This window comes from Scyliorhinus torazame, chromosome 3 (assembly GCF_047496885.1).
Source record: "Scyliorhinus torazame isolate Kashiwa2021f chromosome 3, sScyTor2.1, whole genome shotgun sequence".
Lineage (NCBI taxonomy): Eukaryota > Metazoa > Chordata > Chondrichthyes > Carcharhiniformes > Scyliorhinidae > Scyliorhinus > Scyliorhinus torazame.
In genome coordinates, this window is record NC_092709.1 from 236,225,593 (window position 1) to 236,252,708 (window position 27,116).

The 27,116-nt window shown below is 47.5% G+C and overlaps 1 protein-coding gene across 1 annotated transcript in view; it reads left to right on the forward strand.

Annotated features, from left to right (window-relative positions):
* Window positions 1-316: 316 nt before the first annotated feature.
* Window positions 317-27,116, forward strand: part of LOC140409585 (interleukin-6 receptor subunit beta-like) — an 83,599-nt gene continuing 56,799 nt past the window's right edge. The window contains exons 1-2 of the mRNA XM_072497950.1: window positions 317-344; window positions 24,362-24,519. The gene's annotated coding sequence lies outside the window, so the exon portion shown is untranslated. The remainder of the gene's footprint in view (window positions 345-24,361; window positions 24,520-27,116) is intronic.

Sequence of the window (27,116 nt, forward strand, 5' to 3'; positions counted from 1 at the left end):
ATTGCCTATTCACTGTCATCCCATTAAGTAACGTTTCCCAATCAATCATAGCCAACTCACGACTCATATTATCATATTTTATTTTATTAAGATTCAAGACCGTAGTCTCAGAGTCAACTACATCACTCTCCATCTTGATTCCTTTAAACAAGTTGTGACAAAGCCTGTTTTGAATTTCGCCGAAGTGTTCATTTACTTTTAAAGTCAGTGTCAGTCAAAATCATGTGGTTAAAGTATGTTTGCCTATTTTTACAAATACCTTTCTGTTTGAACAAGTCAAAATACTGAAGCTACTGAGTCATTCCAAGAGATTCCTGTTGCCTAACAAAAGGATTCTTCAAGACGTAAGTAAATCTCTCGCTCTTTAAGCCTCAAAACAGTCTTCATTTTTCAGTTTGAGTAACAAATTCTCTTACTGCTATGTGCAAAATTTTGGATTAAGACCACTTTTGACTGTGTTTTTGAAATGTGTGTATAAAATTATTCTCTGAATAATTCCTATTATTCCCAATGCTTTCCTCAAACCATCGCGGTCAAACTATGTCGTTAATTTTTGATAGAAGTTCAATCAATGACTGCATGTGCAACTAGCAGAGGTAAGTGGAATTAAAACATTAGTGTCAGTCCAGTTTTAACAGAAATAAGCTCTGAATATCATGGAGTATTGATACAAGTTTACCTTTGACACAATTTGAATTGTCATGTAGAGGCTGTGGAGTACTAGACACATTAAAATGGTCTAACAATGCAATTTATCTTTATTGTGTGATCTGGTTCTTGTATTACACGTTTCTATATTTAAACCATTTAAAAAATTTTTAACATTAGCAGATAAAGCACAGAAAATGTAATTTTCTAATTCAGACGAAACATCACAGAGATATATAATGGGGTGGATTCTCCGTGGCCTGCCGTTGGTAGCGGATTTTCTGATCCGGTGACGAATGGAACATCGGCCGGAAAATGGGATTGGTGCCAGGCATCTACTCCGAAGAATCAAGATAGATGGGTGACGGTGAGAGGGGCTGGGAGGAAGCAGTCAGTGCAGGGATCCTCTGTGGCCGTTCCCCTCAGTAACAAGTATACCGCTTTAGATGCTGTTGAGGGGGACGACCTACCAAGAATAAGCCACGGTGAACGGATCTCCAGCACTGAGTCCGTCCCTGTGGCTCAGAAGGGAAGGAGGGAGAGCAGGAGAGCAATAGTTATTGGGGACTCGATAGTTAGAGGGACAGATAGATGGTTCTGTGGCAGCGAAAGAGACTCACGGATGGTATGTTGCTTCCCGGTGCCAGGGTCCATGACGTCTAGGACCATATTTTCAGAATCCTTAAGGGGGAGGGGGAACAGTCACAAGCCGTGGTACACATCGGTACCAACGACATAGGTAAGAGAAGGGACAGGGATTTAAAACAGGAATTTAGGGAGCTAGGGTGGAAGCTGAGAGCCAGGACAAACCATGTTGTCATCTCTGGTTTGTTGCCGGTGCCACATGTTAGCGGGGTGAGGAACAGGGAGAGAGTGCAAATAAACACGTGGCTGCAGGGATGGTGTAGGAGGGAGGGTTTCAGTTACGTGGATAATTGGAGCACATTCTGGGGAAGGTGGGACCTGTACAGACAAGACGGTTTGCACCTGAACCAGAGGGGCACCAATATCCTGGGAGGGAAATTTGCTATGGCTCTTCGGGGGGGTTTAAACTAATTTGTCAGGGGGATGGGAAAATGAACTGTAGTCCAGAAGCCAGTGTTGAGAGTAATGAGGTACTGCGGAGGGTATCAAGGTCGCAGGAGTGTACCGGCAGACAGAAAGGTGGGTTGAAGTGTGTCTACTTCAATGCAAGGAGCATCCGGAATAAGGTAGGTGAAGTTGGAGCGTGGATTGGTACTTGGGACTACGATGTTGTGGCCATTACGGAGTCATAATTAGAACAAGGACAAGAATGGTTGTTGGAAGTTCCGGGGTATAGATGTTTCAGTAAGAGTAGGGAAGGTGGTAAAAGAGGTGGAGGAGTAGCATTGTTAATCAAGGATAGTTTAACGGCTGCAGAAAGGCAGTTCGAAGCAGATCTGCCTACTGAGGTAATATGGGCCAAAGTTTAAAATAGGAAAGGAGCTGTCACGTTGTTAGGAGTTTTCTATAGGCCCCCAAATAGTAATAGAGATGTGGAGGAAGAAATTGCAAAACAGATTATGAATAGGTGTGGAGGTCTCAGGTTAGTTGTCATGGGTGACTTTAACTTTCCAAATATTGATTGGAACCTCTATAGGTCAAACAGTTCAGGTGGGGCAGTTTTTGTACAATGTGCAGGAGGGTTTCCTGACACAATATGTGGATAAGCCGACAAGAGGGGGGGCCACATTGGATTTGGTACTGGGTAATGAACCAAGCCAAGTGTTAGATTTGTTTGTGGGAGAGCACTTTGAAGATAGTAACCACAATTCGGTGTCTTTCACTATTGCAATGGAGAGGGGTAGGGCCATACGGCAGGGCAAGGTTTATATTTGGGGGAGGGGTAATTATGACGTGATTAGGCAAGAATTAGGGAGCATAAGATGGGAACAGAAACTGTCAGGGAAAGTCACAAATGAAAAGTGGAGCTTGTTAAAGGAACAAATACTGCGTGTCCTTGATAGGTATGTCCCTGTCAGGCAGGGAGGAAATGGCCGTGAGAGGGAACCATGGTTCACAAAAGAGGTTGAATGACTTGTCAAGAGGAAAAAGGAAGAGTATGTAAGGATGAGAAAACAAGGTTCAGTTGGGTCGCTTGAGGATTACAAGGTAGCAAGGAATGAGCTAAAAAAAAGGGCTTAGAAGAGCTAAGAGGGGGCATGAGAAGTCCTTGGCGGGTAGAACCAAGGAAAACCCCAAGGCGTTTTACTCTTATGTGAGAAATAAAAGAATGACCAGGGTGAGGTTAGGGCTGGTCAAGGACAGTAGAAGGAAATTGTGCATGGAGTCAGAAGAAATAGGAGAGGCATTGAATGAATATTTTTCTTCTGTGTTTACCAAGGAGAGTGGCCATGTTTTTGAGGATGAGAGTGTGATACAGGCGGGTAGGCTGGAGGAGGTAGATTTCTGAGGAAGGATGTATTAGCAATTTTGAAAAACCTTAGGGTCGACAAGTCCCCTGGGCCAGATGGGATATATCCAAGGATTCTTTGGGAGGCAAGGGATGAGATTGCAGAGCCTTTGGCTTTGATCTTTGGGTCCTTACTGTCCACGGGGATAGTGCCAGAGGACTGGAGAGTGGCGAATGTTGTTCCTCTGTTCAAGAAAGGGAATAGGAATGACCCTGGTAATTATAGGCCAGTTAGTCTTACTTCGGTTGTCGGTTAGTTAATGGAAAAGGTCCCGAAGGATAGGATTTATGACCATTTGGAAAGATGCAGCTTAATCCGGAATAGACAACACGGATTCGTGAAGGGTAAATCTTGCCTCACAAATTTGATTTAATTCTTTGAGTAACTACATCCCTGAAGCTATTATCTCTGACCACCTCTGCCTCCTGAATGATCCGAAGTTCATCCAGCTCCAGCTTCAGTTCCCTAACGCGGTTTCTGAGGAGCTGGAGATGGGTGCACTGCCCACAGGTGAAATCAGCAGGGACACTGTTGGCGTCCCTCACCTCAAACATTCTGGAGGAGGAACATTGCACTGCCTTCCCTGCCATCCCCTCTAGATAAAACAAGAAAAAGAAAGAAAGAGCTTACCTGTTATTCACTCTACCCCTTAGGTTAGAGGAGGTGGAAGGGTGGGGGACACTACAAGTGTAGTGTCTAGGGTTTAGGAACTGCCCAACTTAAATACAGGTAAAAATAAAACACTTAACCAGCAACCACTGGGCACCGCACGAGAACAGCAATCAGCTGTTATGGGCCCGTGCAAACAATTTAAATCTTTACTACTTACCCAGTAGTCACTCTGTCCTCACTCCGACCAGATTCAGCTGGAAACTCCCAACAGTAAGTTTTTTTAAAAATTTACTCCCCTTCTCAGCAAGCACTCACTCAGCAACCACTGCGCCCCGCACGAGAACACCTCAGGGAAAAGAAAAACTACTTACCAGTCACCAGCCAATCACTTACCTGCAGGCTGTGATGTCACGGTTCAACTTCTTTCTATTTCTACCTGCCCTCGAGTCTCCCTCTTGATCTTTACTCGGCTAGGATCCTTACAGTGATTGGTTTTTTTTTTGGTTAGAGGAGGCGGTAGGGAGGGAAACACTGAAGAAGTGTTTGGGGTTTAACTGTCACTTGACAACAGCTCCTCCACAAACCACCTTCTAGATACAGTGACCGTAATGCACTGATGCAATTTGTACCCGCAACAGCCAATCAGCAGCTCCGCTCTGCTGCCCTCTGCTGGATGCTTGTCTTCGCTTGAACACGAAAGGTGTCTTGCTCAGGTACACGGTCTGGATACAGTGACCGCAATGCACTGATGCAAAGTTTCCCCGCAACAGCCAATCAGCAGCTCCGCTCTGCTGCCCTCTGCTGGATCAGAAATTCATGTACCATTATTCATTTGCGTGGTAGGCATAATATCTCTTTGGTTTGGCAGCAGCATCCTGTTAGGATAAAATACCACTTATGGAAATACCACTTACGTTACTATTGCATTGTAGCAGCATGAAATATCTACCTTTGCCAGTTGCTCAATGTTTGAGATGGTTTACCCCTCCCGGGTAATTTGAGGTAGACTGTGCACTTTTCAGGTCTCAAAGTGGCATCTTTAGGCCCATTCAGAAGTATGCACTACATATAGCAAGTAATGACCTGATCAGCTTAGCCATTATCTGGGGTGGCACGGTGGCGCGGTAGACAGTACTGCTGTCTCACTGCGCCGAGGACCCAGATTCGATCCCGCCCCCAGGTCACTGTCCGTGTGGAGTTTGCATATTCTCCCTGTGTCAGTGTGGGTCTCACCCCCACAACCCAAAAATGTGCAGATAGGTGGATTGGCAATGCAAAATTGCCTAATAAATGGATTAATTTAAATAAAGATTAGCCATTATCCCACAGGTTAATTTCAGGCCGTTTCCTGCTGATACCATGGGAGTGCAAATTGGGAAGCAATTCAGTATCCTTTGCCATGCACATTTATGCATGATGAGGAAATCCCGCTATTGGGCCGCCATTTCGTGTGGGCGGGCCAATAGCAAGGCCCCACAGCCGTCCACCCTCACGCACCGCAAACCAGCCCCAAACACCACCCCCCCCTCACCAAAAATAACCACCCCCCCACCCCCGGATTGTCTGAGTGCCCCGATTTTATCCCCAAGTACAGGGTGACCTGACATGCCCACCCCCCAGGATCCCTTAATGAAGGAGAGTCCCAGGGACCCCTGTAATAGGGAAGCTTCCTCCCCCCATGGACACCTGTTATAGGGAGCCCCCACCCAGGACATCTGCAATAGGGAGACCCCCCACCCCCCGGGACACATGCAATAGGGACACACCCCCAGGGCACCTGCACTAGGGAACCCCCCCCAGAGACACCTACCTAGGGAGCAGCCCCCCAGGACACCTGCAATTGGGAGACTCCCCTCCCCCCCCTCCCCAGAGACATCTGTTATAGGGAGCAGCCCCATGAGGACACCTGCAAAAGGGAGACCCCCTCAGAGACACCTGTCATTGGGAGCACCCCCTCCCACCAGGGACACCTGTTTGAGGGAGTTCCCTCCGCAGGGACACTTGCAACAGGGAGAACCCCCCAGGGACACCTAATTAAGTAGTTTTTGGCCTGTAATGGGCTTTGCTTAATTGGAGATATAGAGGGTATAAGTTTGTAGTTAAAATGTTTCATTTATTTTAAAATTGTCAATTGTAAAGCTATATTCTGTGCTATTAATGTGCTTAATTCTGTGTTAATAATAAAATTTGTTCCATTATAAAAGACCCCTATTTGGTACTGGGAATCACTTCTGGAGTGAAGTATCCTATCCTTACAATTTTACAAATTGAAATATTGTTGGGATTTCTCATCCGGTTTCCTAATATTTCACCCCTAATATTTTCCTAATATTTCACATCTCCTCTAAACCTCCTTAAATCTATGTCCCCATGGTTATTATATATTATTAAATACAGGTGCAGTATATCGTGGATAAATTTCAAGTTATCCACTTCAGTCGAAAAAACAGAATACTCCAGTGAAATGGAGTATTATTTAAATGGTGATATATTTGGAAATGTTGATGTACAAAGAGATCTTTGTGTTCTTGTACACCAGGCATTGGAAGCAAGCATGGAGATGCATCAAGTAGTTAGGAAGGCAAGTAGCATGTTGACCTTCAATGCAAAAGGATTTGAGTACAAGAGCAAAGATGTCTTACTGCATGAGTACAAGGCCTTGGTGAAACCACACCTGGAGCATTTGGTGCAGTTTTGGTCTCATTATCTAAGAAAATATATACTTTCCCCAGAGGGAGTGCAGCCAAGGTTCACCAGGCTGATTCCTGGGATGGCAGGATTGGCGAATGAGGAGAGATTGGATCACTTAGGCCTCTATTCACTAGAACTTAGAAGAATGAGAAGGGATCTCATTGAAGTATATAAAATTCTGTTAGGGATGGACAGACTGGATGCAGGGACGATATTTCCTCTGGCTGGATAGTCTAGAACAAGGAATCATGACCTCAAGACACAGGGTAGGCCATTTTGGACAGAGATGAGGAGAAATGGCTTCACTCAGAGGGTGCAGAACATGTGGAATTCTCCACCACAGAAGTCTGTGGAGACCAAGTCATTGAATGCTTTTAAGTAAGAAATAGATTTCTCAACACTGAAGGGGTCAAGAGTATGGGGAGAGAGTGGGAACATGGCATTGAGATTGAGGATCTGCCATGATCACACTGAATGGTCGAGTACATTTGATGAGCCAAATGGCCTACTCCTGCTCCTATTTTCTGTGGGTGCGATTCAGTCACCACGTTGCTTCTGGCACAGAACTGGGCGCAATGGGTGAATCCCGTGGGAGCCCCAGCTAGGCTAATCCTAAGTCTCCCGAATCGTTCCACCCGCTGTGATCTGGATAGGATTGGATTTGATTTATTGTCACATGTACCGAGGTACAGTGAAAAGTATTGTTCTGCGTACAGTACAGTCAGATCACTCCTTACATGAAAAAAAACATAGGACATACATAAATACACAATGTAAATACAGAGAGATAGAGATCGGGTGAAGCATACAGAGTGTAGTACTATTCAGTAGAGAAGATGCATGAAGAGATTAGTTCAGTCCATAAGAGGATCATTCAGGAGTCTGGTAATAGTGGGGAAGAAGCTGTTTTTGAACCTGTTAGTGCGTGTTCTCAGACTCTCCTGCCCGATTCTACTCCAGGTTCTACTCCAAAATCTGGAATAGCTGCCAAACGTTTTGGAAAATTGTCTTTCTTGTGCCTAGGATTTTAATAACATGCCTTCTATGACTCAGAATTTCCGCAGGACTGCTCCCCCGGCAGTAACGAGAACTTTATTGGACATGTGGCATATCCAGGATTTAGGTCACATTTGCAATAGTAAAGCTACAGTTGACAATAACTCCAAGAAGATTTCACGATCATGATTCTACAATATACACCTCTGCCCTTATCTCTCCCACACTGTGCTGAATGCCTTATTTGGTAATTTTTTTAAACCTTGAGAGTCAACCTCTCCAGTATTTTCCTTGCTAGCCTTTTGAAATGAAAAAAATGAAATGAAAATCGCTTATTGTTCACAAGTAGGCTTCAAATGAAGTTACTGTGAAAAGCCCCTCGTCGCCACATTCCGGTGCCAGGCCGGGGAACCACCCAATGCAGGCTCCAGCCTCGCAAATCTATTTCTGATATGTCAATCACTCAGCTCGCTGGCCTCCTCAGATCTGTTGAACTCACAATTCTTATCCGTATTTACAAGTTCCTCCACTTCCAACTTTCCTTCCCCAGTCCTAAACCCTAGCTCTTCAATCTTCCAACCAAGGCCTCCAATGTTTCCTACTTCCATCCACTCCAGTATTAGCAGCAGACTGCTCAGCGGTTTCGGCCCACTCTTTGGAACAGCCACCCAAGATCCATCTTTCTTCGTACCTCTCTCCAAGTCTTCAGAAATCTTCTTTGACCATATGTTTTCAGTTATGCGACTCTCCTATCAATGGTCACAGTCCATTTCTCTTCAGTGAACAGACTTTGCTAGCATCCCTATCTCTGGCCTACCAGCTCCAGGTTAAAGTTCCACTTCAGGACTTGACAGCCAAGGGGGGTGAGTTCACGATGTGGCAAGATAAGTTAATAATCAGCCTGTGGGGGCAGCACAGTGGCACAGTGATTAGCACTGCTATCTCATGGCGCTGAGGACCCGGGTTTGATCCTGGCTCTGGGTCACTGTCCGTGTGGAGTTTGCACATTCTCCCCATTTTTGTGTGGGTTTCGCCCCTACTACCCAAAGATGTGCAGGGTAGATGGATTGGCCACGCTAAATTGCTCCTTAATTGGAAAAAATTAATTGGGAACTCTAAATTTATTTAAAATAAGAAAAGAAAATCAGCCTGTGAATCCTTCCAATACACCTGATAGCAGGTAGCAGGAGGGTTTCCTGGTCAGTCATACTGCAAACGGTGACAGCAGACCCCTGCAGTACTTTGCCAAGCAGAATCAGGTACTAATTCAATGGAAGTCTACAGTTGCCAACATCCTGTTAGGGCAGGGTACCTGAAGGAGATGGGGGAACTGCCCTGGAGCATTTACTGTGTTAACGGTGTGGTGATATGCATGCACACATTAATGTATTTGCTCATCTATTAATGTATATAGTTATCTATATGACCTCCAACCAGCAAGTAGCGATAGAGATCCACCATGTGGCTCTACAGATCCCGCAGTTGGTAGTAAGTCATACTAGAGGACCGTCTCATTAGATGTGGCTCCAGGAGAATGCACTTATTCCTTTCCATTTGTATTATAGTTCGTTAGTTATCTTTCTGCGTACTCATTTTGTCAATAGACTATATTACATTTTGTCATAGAACTAGAAATTCTATATGCATCATTACCACAACCACAACACAGAACACAACAAATGGCAGAGCATAAATGAAAATTATTATTTATGCACAGAACCATGCAGCATAATTATTCAGCTCTAAACTGGACTGTTAAGTGAAAACATATTCAGACATGAAATAAAGAAAATCGTGTGGATTTTACTAATGAAACCAAAGCTTTTCTCCATTAGCTCAATTTTGGTTGTAGCAACATGACAGAGTTTCATGCCTTCCTTAGCTCAATTAGAAGCTCATGTTATATTGGGAAAAATTGAATCTGTGGATATTGCAAGTCTCCACTGGAGTTTCCTGTTGAATTTTGTTTGCTGCTTGTACGTATCTAATCAGATGCTGGTGGCAGGCAGGTTTACTGTAACAATAAGTGAAAAAGAAGATCAATCGAGCCATCTGCTTCATGTGTCGTTGTGGCCTCTTTTACTGGATACGCGAGGCATTTCAATAAAATTACCTCACAGCAGTTTGGCAGAAGCCGACGGAGAACAGATTTTTAATCCAATTCAACCCCATGTGTCATCAGTAATCAGCAACTAAATATATACATTTCCATAGATTCCTTTAAAAGAGCTTGCTCCTTCTGTTCAGCGGAAAATATCCAGTCTAGTTTGGCAGTAAACTACACAGATTATTAAAATATTAGGTTTAATTCCTTGTCTAATCTCAGTTAGTTGATCGCAAACTGGCCAATGGATTGGCTACTGCAATTTGCCCCAGGATCCCTGGCCAGGAATTGGAAAAATAGCTAGGATTCTTCTAGAATCACAGAATGGCTACAGGACATAGGGATGCTAGTTGGCCCATTATATCAAAACTAGCTCACTGGAGGGGGATCCAAAGAGGAGGCAGAGAGCATAGAGTCTCGCTCTACGCAGTTGACCTGCTCCTCTACATCTCGGACCCACAAAGCAGCATGGACGGAATCATCACGCTCCTGAAAGAGTTTAGTGCCGTCTCGGGCTACAAACTCAACATGAGCATAAGTGAGATTTCCCGGTGAACCCGCAAGGGGGAGGGATAACACTGAAGGGACTGCCGTTTAAACAAGCCCGACACAATTTCCACTACCTGGGGATCCAAATCATGACTGGACGGGGATCCACAAATGGAACCTGGCCAGTCTGCCAGAGGAAGTCAAAAAGGACCTGCAGAGATGGAACACACTCCCACTCTCCCTGGCGGGGAGAGTACAGGTGATCAAAATGAACATGCTGCCCAGATACCTCTTCCAAATAAGATCTATCCTGATCTATATTCCCAAGGCCTTTTTTAATTCACTGGACAAGTTAATCATGGCATTATGGGACCTCTCTCCAGGCCCTCGCCACGGCAGCACACCCAGTCCCACCCAAGAAACACTCCAGCAGCCCAGTGGTGATAGCTACCCTCCAGACGTGGAACCAACTACGGCAGCAATTCGGACTGACCAAAATGTCCGACATAGCCCCCATCTGCAATAACCAGTGGTTCACACCAGCACTCAATGATGCCACTGTTAAAAGGTGGAGACAGGACAGGGGGACATTGACAGTCAGGGACCTATACACTGATGGTAGGGTCGCAACACTGGACAAACTTAAGCAAAGATTCCAACTAGCTAAAGGTAACAAACTCAGATATCTGCAGCTTAAAAACTTCCTACGGAAGGAGACAAGGATATACCAACATCCACCACAACAGACACTATTAGAAGAGCTATGGACGCAGGCATCCTAGGCAGAGGGAACTGTAGTGACATGTACGAATGACTGCTAAAGAGGGCCAACACCGAAATGGACACAACAAGGAGGAAATTGAAGGAAGACTTGGGGTTCAAAATAGGGTGGGCATTCTGGAGCGAAGCACTGCACAGGGTCAACTCTACCTCCACATGAGCGAGGCTCAACCTAACGCAGCTAAAAGTGGCACATAGAGCCCATTTGACCAGAACCCAAATGAGCAGGTTCTTCCCGAAGGTGGAGGATAGATGTGAACAGTGCCAAGAAGGCCCGGCCAACCATGCTTAAATGTTCTGGTCTTGCCCAGACTTGCTGGGTACTGGACAGCCTTCTTCGAGGCAATGTCCAAGGTGGTGGGGATGAGGGTGGTGTCATGCCCGAAAGTGGTGGTTTTCGGGGTATCAGACCAGCCAGATCTCTTCACGGAGAGGAGGGCGGACTCCCTTCCCTTTGCCTCCTTGATTGCCTGCCATAGAATCCTGCTCGGTTGGCGATCAGCAGCACCACCTAAAGCTGCAGACTGGCTGTCCGACCTATCAGAATTTCTCCAAATGGAGAAAATCAAATTCGCCATACGTAGGTGGGAAGAGGGCTTCCACAAAACATGGGAGCCATTCACCCGACTGTTCCGAGACCTGTTTGTGGCCAACACATAAATAAATAAGTAGCCAGGAGCCAGGGAGAAATAGCCCAGACAATATAGAAAGAGGGAAGCGAGGGCGGACCCGGGAGGTGGGGGGAGCAAGGTGAGGTAGCAAAAAAAAGCAAGAAAGAATGGGGGCAGCAGTGAAGAAGGGGGGAAGGGAGGGAGGGGGGGAAGGGGGAAGAACAAAAAAGGAGAGCCAAAAGGGGGAAGAGTTAAGGGTACAAAAACGTGGAGAACACAGGGAAGACAACAGTGGCAGCAACCACAGCATGGTGAGAGAATGCGAAGAAAAACGGGAAGGAGAAACGAGCAATGGCCGATGCCGAGGGAACTGCTACTTCCGGTCCGGTTATATTTCCGGTACATACCTGCATTTATAACGTGTACAAAACCCAATAAAAGACATTTTTTTAAAAACCAGCACTCTGTAAAATTTACTCAGCTAGTCCCACCAGCCGTACCACCACAACCCCTTTCCCCATAGCCCTGCAAGTTTCTTTATTTTCAGATAATGGCCCAATTTCCTTTTGGAAGCTGATTGAATCTGCCTCCACCCCACCCAGGAAGTGCATTCAGATCCTAACCATTCACTGCATAAAAAGGAAATGAAGTCTCCTTTGTTTCTTTTGTGTCCTCTTCTTTTCAACCCTACCACCAACGAGAATAGTTTCTCCTCATCTACTCTGTTCACATTGTAATATCCCGCACGGGACCCATGGGATGGGAATGCATGTCTTCCCCATGTTTCTTGTGGAGTACGGGCTCCCCCGCTAGGGGCGGGTATCTCAGTTATCCACAATATATAAGGTCCTTGAGTAATGTACCGACCAATAGGAACCCGGTAAGGGTCTACCGGGAATTTTATATATATCATTTGTAAATAAATGTTGTTCTTATTTTTACTTGGTGTGGAGTGCCTGTGTCCGTATTAAACTGGCGATGAGGAGTAAACTGGTTTGCTGTCGACACTGCGACCTACTCGGCTGAGCCACCTCCCCGATATTCTTGACCCAGGTTTGGATTTCTTTGAATCGCTATGCTTCTGTTTGGGCGATTAGATGCATTTGATGCTGGGCATCACCCCTCATGTGGTATCCCTGCCGTCCAGACCGAATGCTGCTGCAATTCTGGCTTCTGGGTGCAGAGCCGGCCGCCGAGATGTGCAGCCTCTCCGGACTCAGCTGAGGGCGCTTCTGGCCTGTGTGCTACATGTGGGCGCCAGTTTAGGCGTACCCGCTGGCAGCAGGAAGGCGAGAGTTCCAGGTGCCCCAGTCGAGGTAGATATCAGTCCCTGGGACAGGCCTTGCATCTGGATGATCCAGAAGAGGCCGAGGATAAGGCTGAGATGCAGCGCCTGTGCGGCCCCTATTCCTGTTCCGATACAGACGAATGGTCATATGCTCCAAATGAAGCTGGATACAGGAGCGGCCGTTTCTGTAGTGCTTCAGAGCACCTTTGATCTTATCAAACAAGGAGTTCATAATTTGTCTTCGGTTGACACGACGGCTCTTTTGGCCACTTATACAGGGGAATGACTAAATGGCATGGTGTCCACCTCACTCCGGTGGTTTATGGGCGCCACTCAGTTTGCCTTCCCCTCATTGTTGTTCAGGGAAGCAGCCCTAGCCTGTTGGGCAGCGATTGACTACACCAGCTGCAGTTGGATTGGCCGCATATCTTCCAAATGGGGTCTGGTGGTTTGTGTGCGGTACTGAGAAAATTCCTGGAGGCTTTCCAGTCTGGTTTGGGGACCATCAAAAGGGCCATGTACAAAATCCAAGTGGACCTGGATGTCCAGCCCCAATATTTCCGTGCCCACCCAGTTCCCTACGCTATAGTGGAGAAGGTTGAGACCACATTTGGAAAATTTGAACATTATTCGGCCTTTGCGCTTCGCTGATTGGGCGGCACCGGTGGCCCCCATCATGAGGCCAGATAAGAGAGTCGCCTCTGCGGAGACTATAAATTGCCAGTGAATCTTCACATCGAGGATTTATATGCAACATTGTCCGGTGGGTGTACATTCACAAAATTGGGCATGAATAATGCTTATCGATAGCTGGAACTCGATGAATCCTCAAGGAAGTACGTCACAGTTAATGCGCACAAGGGACTCTATGAGCACACCCAGCTTCCATTCGGAGTCCCCTCGGCATGCATAGTCTTCCAACGTACCATGGACAACATTCTGCGTGGATTACCACACATTATGGTTTACTGGGACGATGTGTTAGTCACAAGAACATTTGCCGAACCTCAAGGTGGTGTTGAAACCGTTTTCCAAATATGGGGTCAGCTTGCGTCGTGCAAAGTGCATGTTTCATGCAAAAGAAGTAGTATATTTGCGATGTCGGGTGGATCGAGGTGGCCTGCACCCGGTCACCGAGAAGGTAAGGGCAATCAAAATGGTACCCACTCCACGAGACACCACGGACCTTCGCTCTTCCTTTGGATTAGTGAATTATTATGGGTGCTTTTTTCCGTATTTGGTTACCATCCTTGGGCTTGGGGAAGGCCCAGGATGTGGTGTTTAACAAGATGAAGTTGTCTTCTTCAGGGGTGTTGACACATTGTGACTCTTCAGAACCGTTGTACCACACGTGCGATGCTCCACCATATGGCATTGGGGCAGTTTTGTCCCATCGAATGGACGACGGCCATGACCGTCCAGTCGCTTTTGTCCCCTGGATCTTGGCTGCAGCCAAAAAGACAAATGCCCAGATTGAAAAAGAAGATCTGGCAGTCATAGTAATGCGATTTCATCAATACATCTATGGTCAACATTTTTTTATCGTCACCGATCACAAGCCATAGCTCGGCGTCTGCAAGGATCCAGCACTGGGCTCTGTTATTGGCTGCTTATGAATACTCTTTCAAGCACTGCCCAGGGACCCAGATTGCGCATGCTGATGCATTGAGCCGTCTTCCCCTGCAGATCGAATCTGCGAACCCACCTACGGTGGCCAAAGTCATTGCTGTCCTGAATTTCATGGACTCCTTGCCCGTCACTGTCTCGTGTGTTTTTGACTCGACGCAAACCGACCCTGTACTAGCCAAGGTGCATCATCTGGTGCTATACGGTGGGCAGCATTGGCAGCTGCCAGAGCAGTTGAAGGTTTTCTCCTCAAAATTGTCAGAGCTGACCGTGCAGGCGGCATTCACCTGTGGGGCACCAGGGTTGTTGTCCCGGCAAAGGAACAGGCTGTTGTGCTGAAGGACCTTCACAATGGGCATCCCGGAGTGTCCAAAATGAAGATGCTGGCGAGAAGCTACGCCTGGTGGCCTGATTTGGATACGGATAACGAGACGTTGGCCCAGCAGAGCTCCATCTGTCAAGAGCACCAGAAGCACCAACATGCTTGGCAGTGGCCGGGGCGCCCTTGGGACAGCGTGCATGACAATTTCACCGGTCCCTTCTTGGGGTCGATATTTCTCGCCCTGGTGAACACCCCCTCTATGTGGCCGGAGTTCCTCACCTCCTGGGCAACCATCGAGTGATTGCAATATTTTTTTTCCACCCACAGAAACCTAGGGGTACTCATGACCGATAGCGGGGCCTCTTTCACTGCTTTTGTTATGAGCAATGGGATTCGGACTGCCCCATACCATCTGGCATTGAACCGTTTGGCAGAAAGGGTCGTGCAGACAGTTAAACGGGGGCTTACGAAACAGACGTCTGGCTTAATGGTCAAAAGACTGGCAAGATTTCTATTCTCATACAGACCATGCCACACTCAGTCACTGGGGTAACTCCCGCTGAGATGTTAATGGGTCGTAGACTTCGTACATCGGCGCGAAGGTGCATCATAACTGAGATTTGCAAGGGCATTGCCCAGTTTGACGTCAACCTTTTCGTTGTTTCGCACCTGACGACATGGTGTTCGTTCGTAACTTCAACAAAGATGCTCGCTTGCTCTCTGGAATTGTCTCTTACCAAGTTCGGGTCAGGGAGCAACTAATGAAATGCCAGCTGGATCACATTTCGCTCACGGTGGTTGCTCCTTTGTGAAGTGCTTCGCAAGAAGCCTGCCCTGGACCCTCCGACTGCATTGCCGAACCAGCCTGCTGTGATGCCTCCAGTCTCTCGCCGCTAACATGCCCGACATTGTGTCTTCCGACTCCAAGATGGAGACGCATGTCGTGGTATGAAGACATGCAGATAATGATATACAGACAGGCACTGGCAGGCAGCTAATGAACACAGAGAACAGGACATGACCAATGAGAAGGCAGGACACTCAGGGGTGGTATTTCACTATGAAAGGCACAAAGTGCTCACACTCCGCCTCTTTCCACTGATGAACATCTACAGAGTATGTCAGGGTGTATGTACAGTATCACACCTCCAGCACGTGGCTAAGAGCTAGTCTGGTTCAGACAGAGTAACCACACTTAGGTTAGCAGAGAGTCGAACTCATAGAGAACTGTGCTAACTGTGCTATTGGTTTAATAAATCAGATTGAACTAACTTCAAGGTCTGGAGTGTCTTTTGGTTAAAGCTGCATCCAGTTGCAGCCTGTGTTATCCCAGAGTACATAACACAAGAACGCAGACCTTTGCGGTCTCGGATGTTGACTCTGTAGTTCAGCCGCCTCCTGACGATTATCTGCCATTAAGTTCCTGCCGCCGGCCGCATTCACCAGTGTGGTATACACCAACTGATTTGGTACATCAGCTCTCTGAAGACTTACCGGAGCCGAAGAGACTCTGAGGTCCTCTGCCTGCTCCTCCTTCTCCATCTCATGGTTCGTCGAGGATGGTCTTCGGAGTTCGGGGGGGAAGAATGTAATATTCTGCACGGAACTACCGGGTGGGAATGCTTGTCTTCCCCGTGCTCCTTGCAGAGTACGAACTCCCCTTCTAGGGGTGGGGTATCCCAATTACCCGGTGTATGTCAGGTCGGTCAATAAAGTACCAACCAAGTGGAACCCGGTAGGGGTCTACCGGGAAGTGTATGTATCGTTTGTGAATAAAACCTTGTTATTATTTTTACTCGGTGTGGACTCCCCATGTGCTTATTAACAGGCCTCTTATGATTTTGAATACTGTGATAGAATGGCCCCTTTAAGAGGGCCACATGACCCACTCAAAACCTATGGGGATGGAGCGTGTAAACCTGGGCCTATCGTTGTCAGGGCATGAACTCAGGTAGGGGGTATCAGAGTAAGTCTTGGAGTCGGTTGGACTAGACCTGTGTTGGAGTTGTGTTGATCTTTGTATATAAAGTTCTTCTGTTGTTAATAAATCACCATTGCGATTTAACTCTGCCTTCTCATATTACTTCGCAATATAAGAAATACCTTTGTCAAATCTCTTCTCAACCTTTTCTTCTCTAATTAGAACAACCCCACCTTCGTCCGTCTATCCATATAACTGAAGTCTCCCATCCCTGGAACCGCTTTTGTAATTCCTTTCTGAACACTTTCACATCCATCGTAAAGTATGTTGCCCAGAATTGGACACAATACTCCAGTTGAGGTTGAACCGATTTTTAATAAAGATTCACCATAACCTCATTGCTTTTGTACTCTGTGCCTCTCTTTATAAATGATGTGGAAACACCGGCATTGGACTGGGGTGAGCACAGTAAGAAGTCTTACAACACCAGGTTAAAGTCCAACAGGTTTGTTTCAAACACTAGCTTTCGGAGCACTGCTCCTTCCTCAGGTGAATGAAGAGGTAGATTCCAGAAACATATATATAGACAAATTCAAAGATGCAAGACAATGCTTGGAATGCGAGCATTTGCAGTTAATTAAGTGTTTACAGATCCAGAGATAGGGGTAACCACAGGTTAAAGAGGTGTGAATTGTGTCAAGCCAGGACAGTTGGTAGGATTTCGCAGGCCAGATGGTGGGGGATGAATGTAATGCGACATGAATCCCTGGTCCCGGTTGAGGCCGCACTCATGTGTGCGGAACTTAGCTATAAGTTTCTGCTCGGCGATTCTGCGTTGTCGCGCGTCCTGAAGGCCGCCTTGGAGAACGCTTACCCGGAGATCAGAGGCTGAATGCCCTTGACTGCTGAAGTGTTCCCCGACTGGAAGGGAACATTGCTGCCTGATGATTGTTGCACGATGTCCGTTCATTCATTGTCGCAGCGTCTGCATGGTCTCGCCAATGTACCACGCTTCAGGACATCCTTTCCTGCAGCGTATGAGGTAGACAACGTTGGCCGAGTCACACGAGTATGTACCACGTACCTGGTGGGTGGTGTTCTCACGTGTAATGGTGGTATCCATGTCGATGATCTGGCACGTCTTGCAGAGATTGCCATGGCAGGGTTGTGTGGTGTCGTGGTCGCTGTCCTGAAGGCTGGGTAGTTTGCTGCAAACAATGGTTTGTTTGAGGTTGCGCGGTTGTTTGAAGGCAAGTAGTGGCTGATCTGATTGTTGCTTTAACTTCACTTTACTGCTGTCCTCCATAACCATTGAGATTGGCGGCATGGTGGCATAGTGGTTGGCACTGCTACCTCAGAGTGCCAGGGACCAGGGTTCGATTCTGACCTTGGGTGACAGTCTGCGTGGTGTTTGCACATTCTCCCCATGTCTGCGTGGGTTTCCTCTAGGTGCTCCGGTTTCCTCTCACAGAATGACTGAATAATAAGCTCAGAAGAGGCCCTTTGGCCCATTGAGTCTGCATCAATGCATGAGTGTACAGTAAAAAAACAATGTGCTCATTCTGTTGAAAGTTAGAACACGCTAAATCACTTTAATTCACATAGAGATTAGCTCAGTTAAACTTTTACCTCATGACTCAAAAACCACCAATTGTTGCAATGTTTAAAATATTAAATTGCTAGAATATTACAACACACAATTTACACTAAATGAGTCTAATATTTCTCCAAAATCAACGGTGTGCTTTTTGTTTAATGTTAACCACGAGATATGTGCCCCAGCAGATAAAGAGAATTACCAAAAATAAAACTTAAACAGTGACATCTTTTCCCAGAAATAATGGTAATCTATAGCATTTTTTGGAAGAAAGAAATGCAGCAGTTACAGGAAATGATAAAGCTGCTGGCACGACTACTATACTTTTTTTGAAGAAGCCTCAATCTAAGCCAATAGTGGGAAGTATCACTAAACTATAGCTTATGTTGATTGATGGTTGCACACAGCCTCCTATTCGTTAAACAAATAATTCCCAAACCAGGAACAGTTCCTTTTGGAATATGCCTATCCGGATTGTTTCATGATTTCTGAATCCAGCCATCCTTACAAACCTGCCTGGCATGTCTGAGAGAGAGGTTTGTCTTGATTTTACTTTGCGTTTTTAATTATACAGTGTGCCTTGTAACACGAATTAGCTTTTTATTTTGTTGGGACTCCAATACTTACTGTACAACTAGCAATTGCTTATGGCAATTTCCTAAACGAGATTATAATGAAAGGTTGAAACAAAGCAATGTCAGTTAGGAAAGGATGGATGGACACTCCTACCTTTGCTGCCTCTCTGTCGGTGGCTCGTAAGGCCTTTTCTCTAAAAGATAGATTAATCTCCAGGATCTGCTGTTTTCTATCTCTGCCTGTTAAAAGGAGGAGGTGAGGAAATTGTAGCTGCTCTAATCACGGTCTTCCAAAACTCTAATTCCGGACCATCTATTTCTGACACTAGTCGGATGTCATGGCCCATCATTTCACCCCATTATGTGGCCAGACTGAATTTGCAATATTTTTCTTTCCCAGTCTGTGGTCTCTTTAAATTGGTAATTAATAAAACGGTAACCAGAGCTCTGAATTCTGACAAAGAATCCATTCAAAATACTAATTTATTGTTTTTGAATGCAAATGTTCATTGCCAGTATTTTCTGATTTTATTCCATAAATGTTAATATCTTAATAATCTGCAATATCATAGGTTTGAAGACTCATTGTTACAAACCTGGGTGACTCTTAGATTAAAGTCTAGCATGTTACAAAACCATACTCCAAGCAACAGTTTTCAAAGCTCTGCTGGAGAGAAAAGGCATAAATTGTAAGTTTGTGGCTTTGCTGTAATTGAATTATTGGGCACGATTCTCTGGAAAGATTTCTAAGTGCTGTAGCGAGCGGGAATTGCAAGGCCGGCAATGCTATTCAATGTTAATTGCTCCACCTAATGAGGCCTCACGGGCTGCTCCCTGCAAATTAAGGCTCGCAAGCTGATTCGCCGGGACCTTGCTCGCTAGTTCCCCGCTAACATGGTCGAGCAGCATTTAAACTGCACTTGCTCAGCCAACCCCAGCCAGCACACAACAATGGCGTCGAGGAGACCGGCAACAAAAGGACGCTGACCTAGGGAGGCTGCTAGATGTTTGGAGACCAGAAGAGATGTCCTGTTCCTCTAAGGGTCCAGGAGAGTCAGCACAAGGCAGCCAGTGCTGCCTGGGATGAGGTGGCGGCAGCTGTCAGTTCCGGGAGTGAGACCAGAAGGACTGGACTCAAAGAACAAAAAACAAAGAAAAGTACAGCACAGGAACAGGTCCTTCGGCCCTCCACGCCATTGCCGACCATGCTGCCCGTCTAAACTAAAATCTTCTACACTTCCGGTGTCCGTATGCCTCTATTCCCATTCTATTCATGTATTTGTCAAGATGCCCCTTAAATGTCACTATCGTCCCTGCTTCCACCACCTCCTCTGACAGCGAGTTCCAAGCACCCACTAACCCCTGTGTAAAAAACCTGCCTCGTACATCTCCTCTAAACCTTGCCCCTCGCACCTTAAACCTATGCCCCCTAGTAATTGACCCTTCTACCCTGGGAAAAAGCCTCTGCCTATCCACTCTGTCTATGCCCCTCATAATTTTGTAGACCTCCCGGATCTGTCTGTACCCATGGGAGCATCCACCCACCAACTTTCAAAACGACCCCCAACCCTCCCTCCATCCCCCCTCCCCCTTCAACCCTTCGTTCACACACCCACTCCAACCTCTGGGAACCACGCATGTGGCTAACGATGCCCTCTCTGTGTCTCCTCATGAAAAGCTCACCCACAATCGCCGGGAGAGGGCCCAGACTGGTGGTGGGGTGCCGGATATCAGAATCCTCACCACCTTCAAAGAGCATGACAGGTGTGGCTAATGACAGGGCAGTCACCAATGTGGAGGCTGGTGGACACATCAGAGGTGAGGAACCATCGGGTCCACCTCGAGGACCTGTCAAATGTCAGTTGTTATTGCCAGTCTGACTGGCCAATCCCTCCCACTGACCACATGTCCATTCTCCTGCGGACCCTCCAGCTAATGGTGCTGGCCCATCCCTGGCGACACCCTCTCCAGCCTCCCAGGAGACCACCTTGGAGGAGAGCTCCAAGGATGCCACCGTAACAATCGCGTCACAGCCATCAATCCTACCCTCCACCAGCACAGAGACACGAGAATGTTAGTGGTCAGGCCTCTGTGGCACAATCTGGTGAGTATCACATTGCTGCTGATGTACATCAGGTGGAACCAGGAATCCCCGGATGAGACAGCAGTCGGAGGTCTGCTGGATCCCAGGAACGAGCTGGGTCGCAGCCTGATACTGAGCCTCTGATACAGGATTACCAAAGCTGATGTTAGGGTGCGGCCAGGACATTCAGAGGGAGATGTCAGTGACACTCTAGCAGATCAATAGCCGCTTAGAGGAGTACCAGTGGCTAAGGGCGCGGGAGATATCGCCGACAATGGGTGGCACCGAGGCCAACACTGCTAGGGTGGCGACCGCAGTGCAGAGAGCCTGGGTGCACGACGTTGGCATCATTAGTGAAAGTGTCCAAGGTGTTGCGCAGTCAGTCACAGCCTTGGCTGAGGGCCTCGACAAACTGTCCATCTCGATGGGGGATGTGACCCAGTACCAGGCCAACCTTGATGAGGTGCTGCGGGACATGTCCCGCTCTCAGATGGGCATGGCTGAGGCGCAGGTGGCTTGTCCCAGTCGCAGGTGGGCATTGCTGAGGAGCTACAGATCATGGCCGAGTCAATGGGGAGCATTGGCAAGGGCGTCGACACGATGGTGCGGACCATGGGGAACCGCCAGGGCTGGCAGAGCCAGATGATGCAAGTGAACCCCAGGGTCCTATGGGCACCGAGCGGGGGATGGGCACTGGCTGGCAACCTGGACCCGTCCCATGGAGTGGCAATGGTGGATACCAACTTCCGATTTCGCCTACGGGAGCGGGGCTGGTTGCATCACAAACGGTTTGGCGCTTGGCGCGTTTCTCATTTTCTTCCTCTCCCACTCTTCACCGGCCTCATTTCGCTTGAGTGAGAGCGTAACGAGGCCGGAAAATCACGCCCAATATCTCCTTGATCCACATAAGAATGTCAGTGGAAAATCAAAGTAATTGCTGATGATGCAATGTGACTATTTAAAATATCAATATTATTGATATATTAAACAAGTACTTCACAATTTACCCCAAATCATTTCCATTAATGCTGGCAGGAACTCCAATAGAACCACAACACAAACTAACTTTGCTGTAGTGACAAAACAACAAAATCATATTGTACAATAGGGACGGCACGGTGGTACAGTGGTCAGCACTGCTGCCTCACAGTTCGAGGGACCCGGATTCAATTCCGCCTTCGGCGACTGACTGTGTGGAGTCTGTGCAAGTTAGGTGGATTGATCATGATCAATTGCCACTTAGTGTCCAGGGATGTACAGGTTAAGTGGGATTGTGGGGCTGCGGGGATAAGGCAGGCAATGGGCCGGGTGGAGTGCTATTTCGGAGGGTCGGTGCAGACCCGATGGGCCAAATGGCCTGCTTCTGCAGTTTGGGGATTCTTCTATGAAACATACACAGAACACAGCCATACACAATCACATATGCAATTTTTATAAATCCAAATATCTGGGGTCACGGTGGGGCAGTGGTTAGCACTGCTGCCTCACGGCACCGAGGATCCGGGTTCAATCCTGGCCTTGGGTCATTATCAGTGTGGAGTTTGCACATTCTCCCCCACAACCCAGAAGTTGCAGAGTAGGTGGATTGGCCACGCTAAATTGGAAAAATATTAAAATAAATAAGCTCAAATATCATAGCTTGGGTTTCAATTTGATATTCATTGTGGAATCAGCACTAATGTAAAGTCAGGAGTAAAAGTACTAAAAGTCTATGGGTGGGATTTTCTGGTCCCATGGTGCGGGCAGGATCCAAATTGTTTCCTGCCATGGATGCCAGAGGGAATTTGTGCCACATCATGGGATGCTAACCGAATCAATTATGCAGTGGTGGGCTTAACCATAGAATTCCTACAGTGCAGAAGGATGCCATTCGGGCCATCAAGGCTGCACCTAACCTCTGAAAAGACAGCCTACCTGGTCCCACCCCACCTCCCTGCCCTCTCCCCATAACCCCACCCAAACTGCACAACTTAGGACACTAAGGGGCAATTTTACATGTCTAATCCACCTAACCTGCACATCTTTAGACTGTGGGAGGAAACCGGAGCACCCGGAAGAAACCCATGCAGACACGGGAACAAAGTGCAAACTCCACACAGACAGTGACCCGAGTTCGGAATCGAACCCGGGTCCCTGGAGCTGTGAGGCAGCAGTGCTAACCAGTCTGCCACCGTGCCTCCAAATGGTGTTTCACACAGAGGGGAGGATTGGATGTTTTGGTCTCCTTACCTGAGAAAGGACATATTGGCTCTGGAGGGAGTGCAGAGGAGATTCACTAGGTTGATCCCAGAGTTGAGGGGATTAGATTATGACGAGAGGTTGAGTAGACTGGGACTGTACTCGTTGGAATTTAGAAGGATGTGGGGGGATCTTATTGAAACATATAAAATTATGAAGGGAATAGATAGGATAGATGCTGGCAGGTAGTTTCCACTGGTCGGGGAAAGCAGAACTAGGGGGCATAGCCTCAAAATAAGGGGAAGTAGATTTAGGACTGAGTTTAGGAGGAACTTCTTCACCCAAAGGGTTGTGAATCTCTGGAATTCCTTGCCCAGTGAAGCAGTTGAGGCTCCTTCTTTAAACGTTTTTAAGAAAAAGATTGATACCTTTCTAAAGAATAAAGGGATTCGGGGATATGGTGTACGGGCCGGAGAGTGGAGCTGAGTCCACAAAGATCAGCCATGATCTCATTGAATGGCGGAGCAGGCTCGAGGGGCCAGATGGCCTACTCCTGTTCCTAGTTCTTATGTTCTTATGGATGGCACGCTCCCTGCCATCATTTGTGGGCACCATATTTAAAAGGCATCCGGACATCAACTTTTTTTTTAAATTTAGAGTAGCTAATTATATTCTTTTTCCAATGTAGGGGCAATTTAGCGAGGCCAATCCACCTAACCAGCACAGCTTTGGGTTGTGGGGGTGAAACTCACGCAGACATGGGGAGAATGTGCAAACTCCACACGGTCAGTGACCCAGGGCCGGGATTCGAACCCGGCTTCTCAGCGCCGAGTTCCAGTGCTAACCACTGCGCCACTTGCCACCCACTTTCGTACATCAACTTACCCACTGTTGGAAGGGAGGGTGCCCCGCTGATCAGAGGGAGCTCTGGCCTCCAAATTCAGTGATGCATCCCCAGACGTCCTGTTCAGTACAGTGGAGGCCATGAGGAGCATCGTCTACATCGAGGCAGGAGAAAGATACCTGAAACCTGATTGCTCTCAATCCCATCTTTTCTCCTTGCACAGGAAAAGGTGAGTCGCAATAGATGAGGCATTATCATATTAAATGACAAGCAGGTTCAATGGGCTGAATGGCCTACTGCTGTTCCTATGATCCTAATACCTAAGGGAGAGGAAAGGTAGGAGGGGACCGGCCCGACCTCAAGAAACTGATCACATTTGAGGACAGGGCAGCCCAGCTGCCAGGGGAGCAAGCAGACTGTACTCGCAGTGATGGAGAGATTGGCAGGCAGCCTCCATCCAGGAGAGATCCATGCATGTCACATAGGAACGCAAGGATCATGCATTCCTCCATGCTGGAGGCAGCTCACGTGGTCACTCACTCTCTCCTTTCTCACTTACAGGTGTCAGCAGGAGAAAGGTAAGGCCAGAAGAGGAAGCCCTACCCAGCAGTACCTCCAGCGCAGAGAACCAAGGACATTGAGGAGGAGGAAGGAAGTGCACCTGGAGAGACATTTAACAGTCACCTTCACCCTCCACCAGCACAGAGATACACACCTCGGTGAGTATTATGTGTAGTTCAGTATGGGTCTCACATTCAGGTGGTCATTGCACAGGCAGGTGACCACAGTAGGAAGAGGCGACCCTGCCCACCAGCTCACTGGCACTCCGACTGCTGAGAAAGTGGCATCAGCGATGTGGACGTGGGATGTCAAGACACCTTGTCAGGGATATTGTCAGAGGCAGGGGAACAACAGGCGGAGGTTCAGAAGCCATCGGCAGGGAGGCACGTGAGGCTGACAAGTTTGTCTGTTTGCTCTCTGATTAAGTGGTTGGGACTGTGCATGCATTGAGGTCTCCAAGGGGAGAGTGGCGAAAACCATGGAGAACCTGCTCCAACAGAATGTCCAGTTTCTGCCAGAGAAGCGCAAAGACCTGCTCTTGCCTTAGGAAAGAATTTGCAGTGGTTACGTGAAAGGGGGACAGGGAATCTTAATCTCCTTAATCTCGGGGCAGCAGGGTAGCACAGTGGTTAGCAGTGTCGCTTCACAGCACCAGGGTCCCAGGTTCGATTCCCCGCTGGGTCACTGTCTGTGCGGAGTCTGCACGTTCCCCCTGTGTCTGCGTGGGTTTCCTCCGGGTGCTCCGGTTTCCTCCCACAATCCAAAGATGTGCAGGTTAGGTGGATTGCCCTTAGTGTCCAAAAAAAAAGATTATGAGGGTATTGGATTACGGGGATAGGGTCGAAGTGAGGGCTTAAAGTGGGCCGGTGCACACTCGAAGGGCCGAATGGCCTCCTTCTGCCCGGTATATGCTATGTTCTATGTTCCAGGTGCCCCTTCCCCTTAAATAGTCAGGCAGGGGCCATCCGGCACCCAGAGAGAACAGGAATGACTGCTGGACACTCCTGGGACATCCATTCACGACTCTCTGGGAGTATCCGACCCTTCAGAATCCCCATTACCTGTAACCCCTTCAGCTTCATCCTCTGTGATCGGAGACGGAGTAGCTCCCACACAGCAGGGCAGCCAAAGTAAGCCAACCTCTTCAAGCCTCTGCTCTCCAGAGGATGGACACCAAGGTCATCCAAGACAACAGGGAAAAATGGTCAGAAGTCTGTCTCCACCCCTGCTGTGGATATCAGAGGAGTACCTAGGGAATGAAAACTTAAGAAGATCTGATTTAATATGCAGTTACATGGGTGAACTCTGATTATTAATCATATGAGCCTTTGTAAGTAGAGCACACTTGCACTTTCAGAGATCTGGGGCTGGATTGTCCAATTCTGGGGCTATGTCCCCACGCTGGCGTGGGAATGGTGGCATTTTACTCCAGAAAAAATGGCGCAAAATGGCCACCGATTTGCTGGGGGCTAGCAGGACGGCAGCGTAGAGCACCCGGCTCTAGCTGCCAATACACTCCGGAGAATTGCCGGGTCCATGGCCGTGCATGCGCACGGCAGCGGCCTGCAGCGGGACATCGGGCAGTATGGACCCCGGAGCCAAAGTGACCAGACCTGTTATATCATGTTATATTGTGTTTGTGCCTCTTATCTAGCTGCCTTTACCTTTCATCAATAAACCCCATTGTTTATTACTGGAAGCCTCCAGGTAATATCTTGAGCCACCAAATTGGCGGTAAGAATGGGATTCATAACCTTAATATCAAAAGAAGCTTACGTTGGAAAAAAATGGTTGAGATAGTTCAGGCAACGGAGTACACCAAAAAAGGTGCCACTGAGCATCAAAGAGTGGGTGAAGGGGAGGTTAACCAAGTATAGGGTGATATGGCTGCGTGATCTGTGGTGGGATCAACAGGCACACCTCAGAGCCTCGGGACAGGACCAGAGCCCAAGACTGGGAAGGAATCGGGGGTGTAAAAGTGAATCTGAGGTGGACTGCTATTGTTGCAAGGAGGACCATCCCGATGAGACCTGCCATGTTCGGGGTTTTGTGTGCTTCCGTGCAACCAAAGGGGACACATTCAAGCATGTTGCCGTGAGAGGCAAAGCACACCTTTGCAAAACAAAATCAGCAGCAGCAGTCCACAATGCCAATGAACATACTGGAGAAGAGCTCTGAAGAAGAGCATGCAGTGCATTGGGTGAATGCAATCCAATTGAGTAAGATGGCTCCAATTGAAATTGTCTTAAGAGTAAATGGTAGACCCCTTAAAATGGAAGTCAGCACTGGCCCTCGGTGACTGTAGTGGGTGAGCAGACCTTCCAATATCTGCATGCAGGAACGCAGTCTTTAAGCTTGAAGAGTATTACGGCCAAGCTTTCCACATACACCAGAGAGATTTTGAAAATCCTCAGAACAGCCAAGGCCCTGGTGGCCTACAGAAGGCAGGAGGCCAACCTGCCGTTGATTATTGTGGAAGGATATAGACCCAGTATATTGGGAAGAGACTGGTTACAGAAGATTCGGCTCAACTGGCTAGAAATCTTCAAAATATCTGATGACACCCTCCACTATGTCTTATGGAAGTATGAAGATGTCTTCCACAAAGAATTGGGCCAGATTAAAGACGCAAACCAAGATATATGTCAATCCAGATTCAGCACCCAGGTTCTTCAGAGCCAGACCAATGCCATATGCATTTCATCAGAAGGTTGAAGCAGAGCTAAAGAGACTGGAAGAGCTGGGCATAATTATC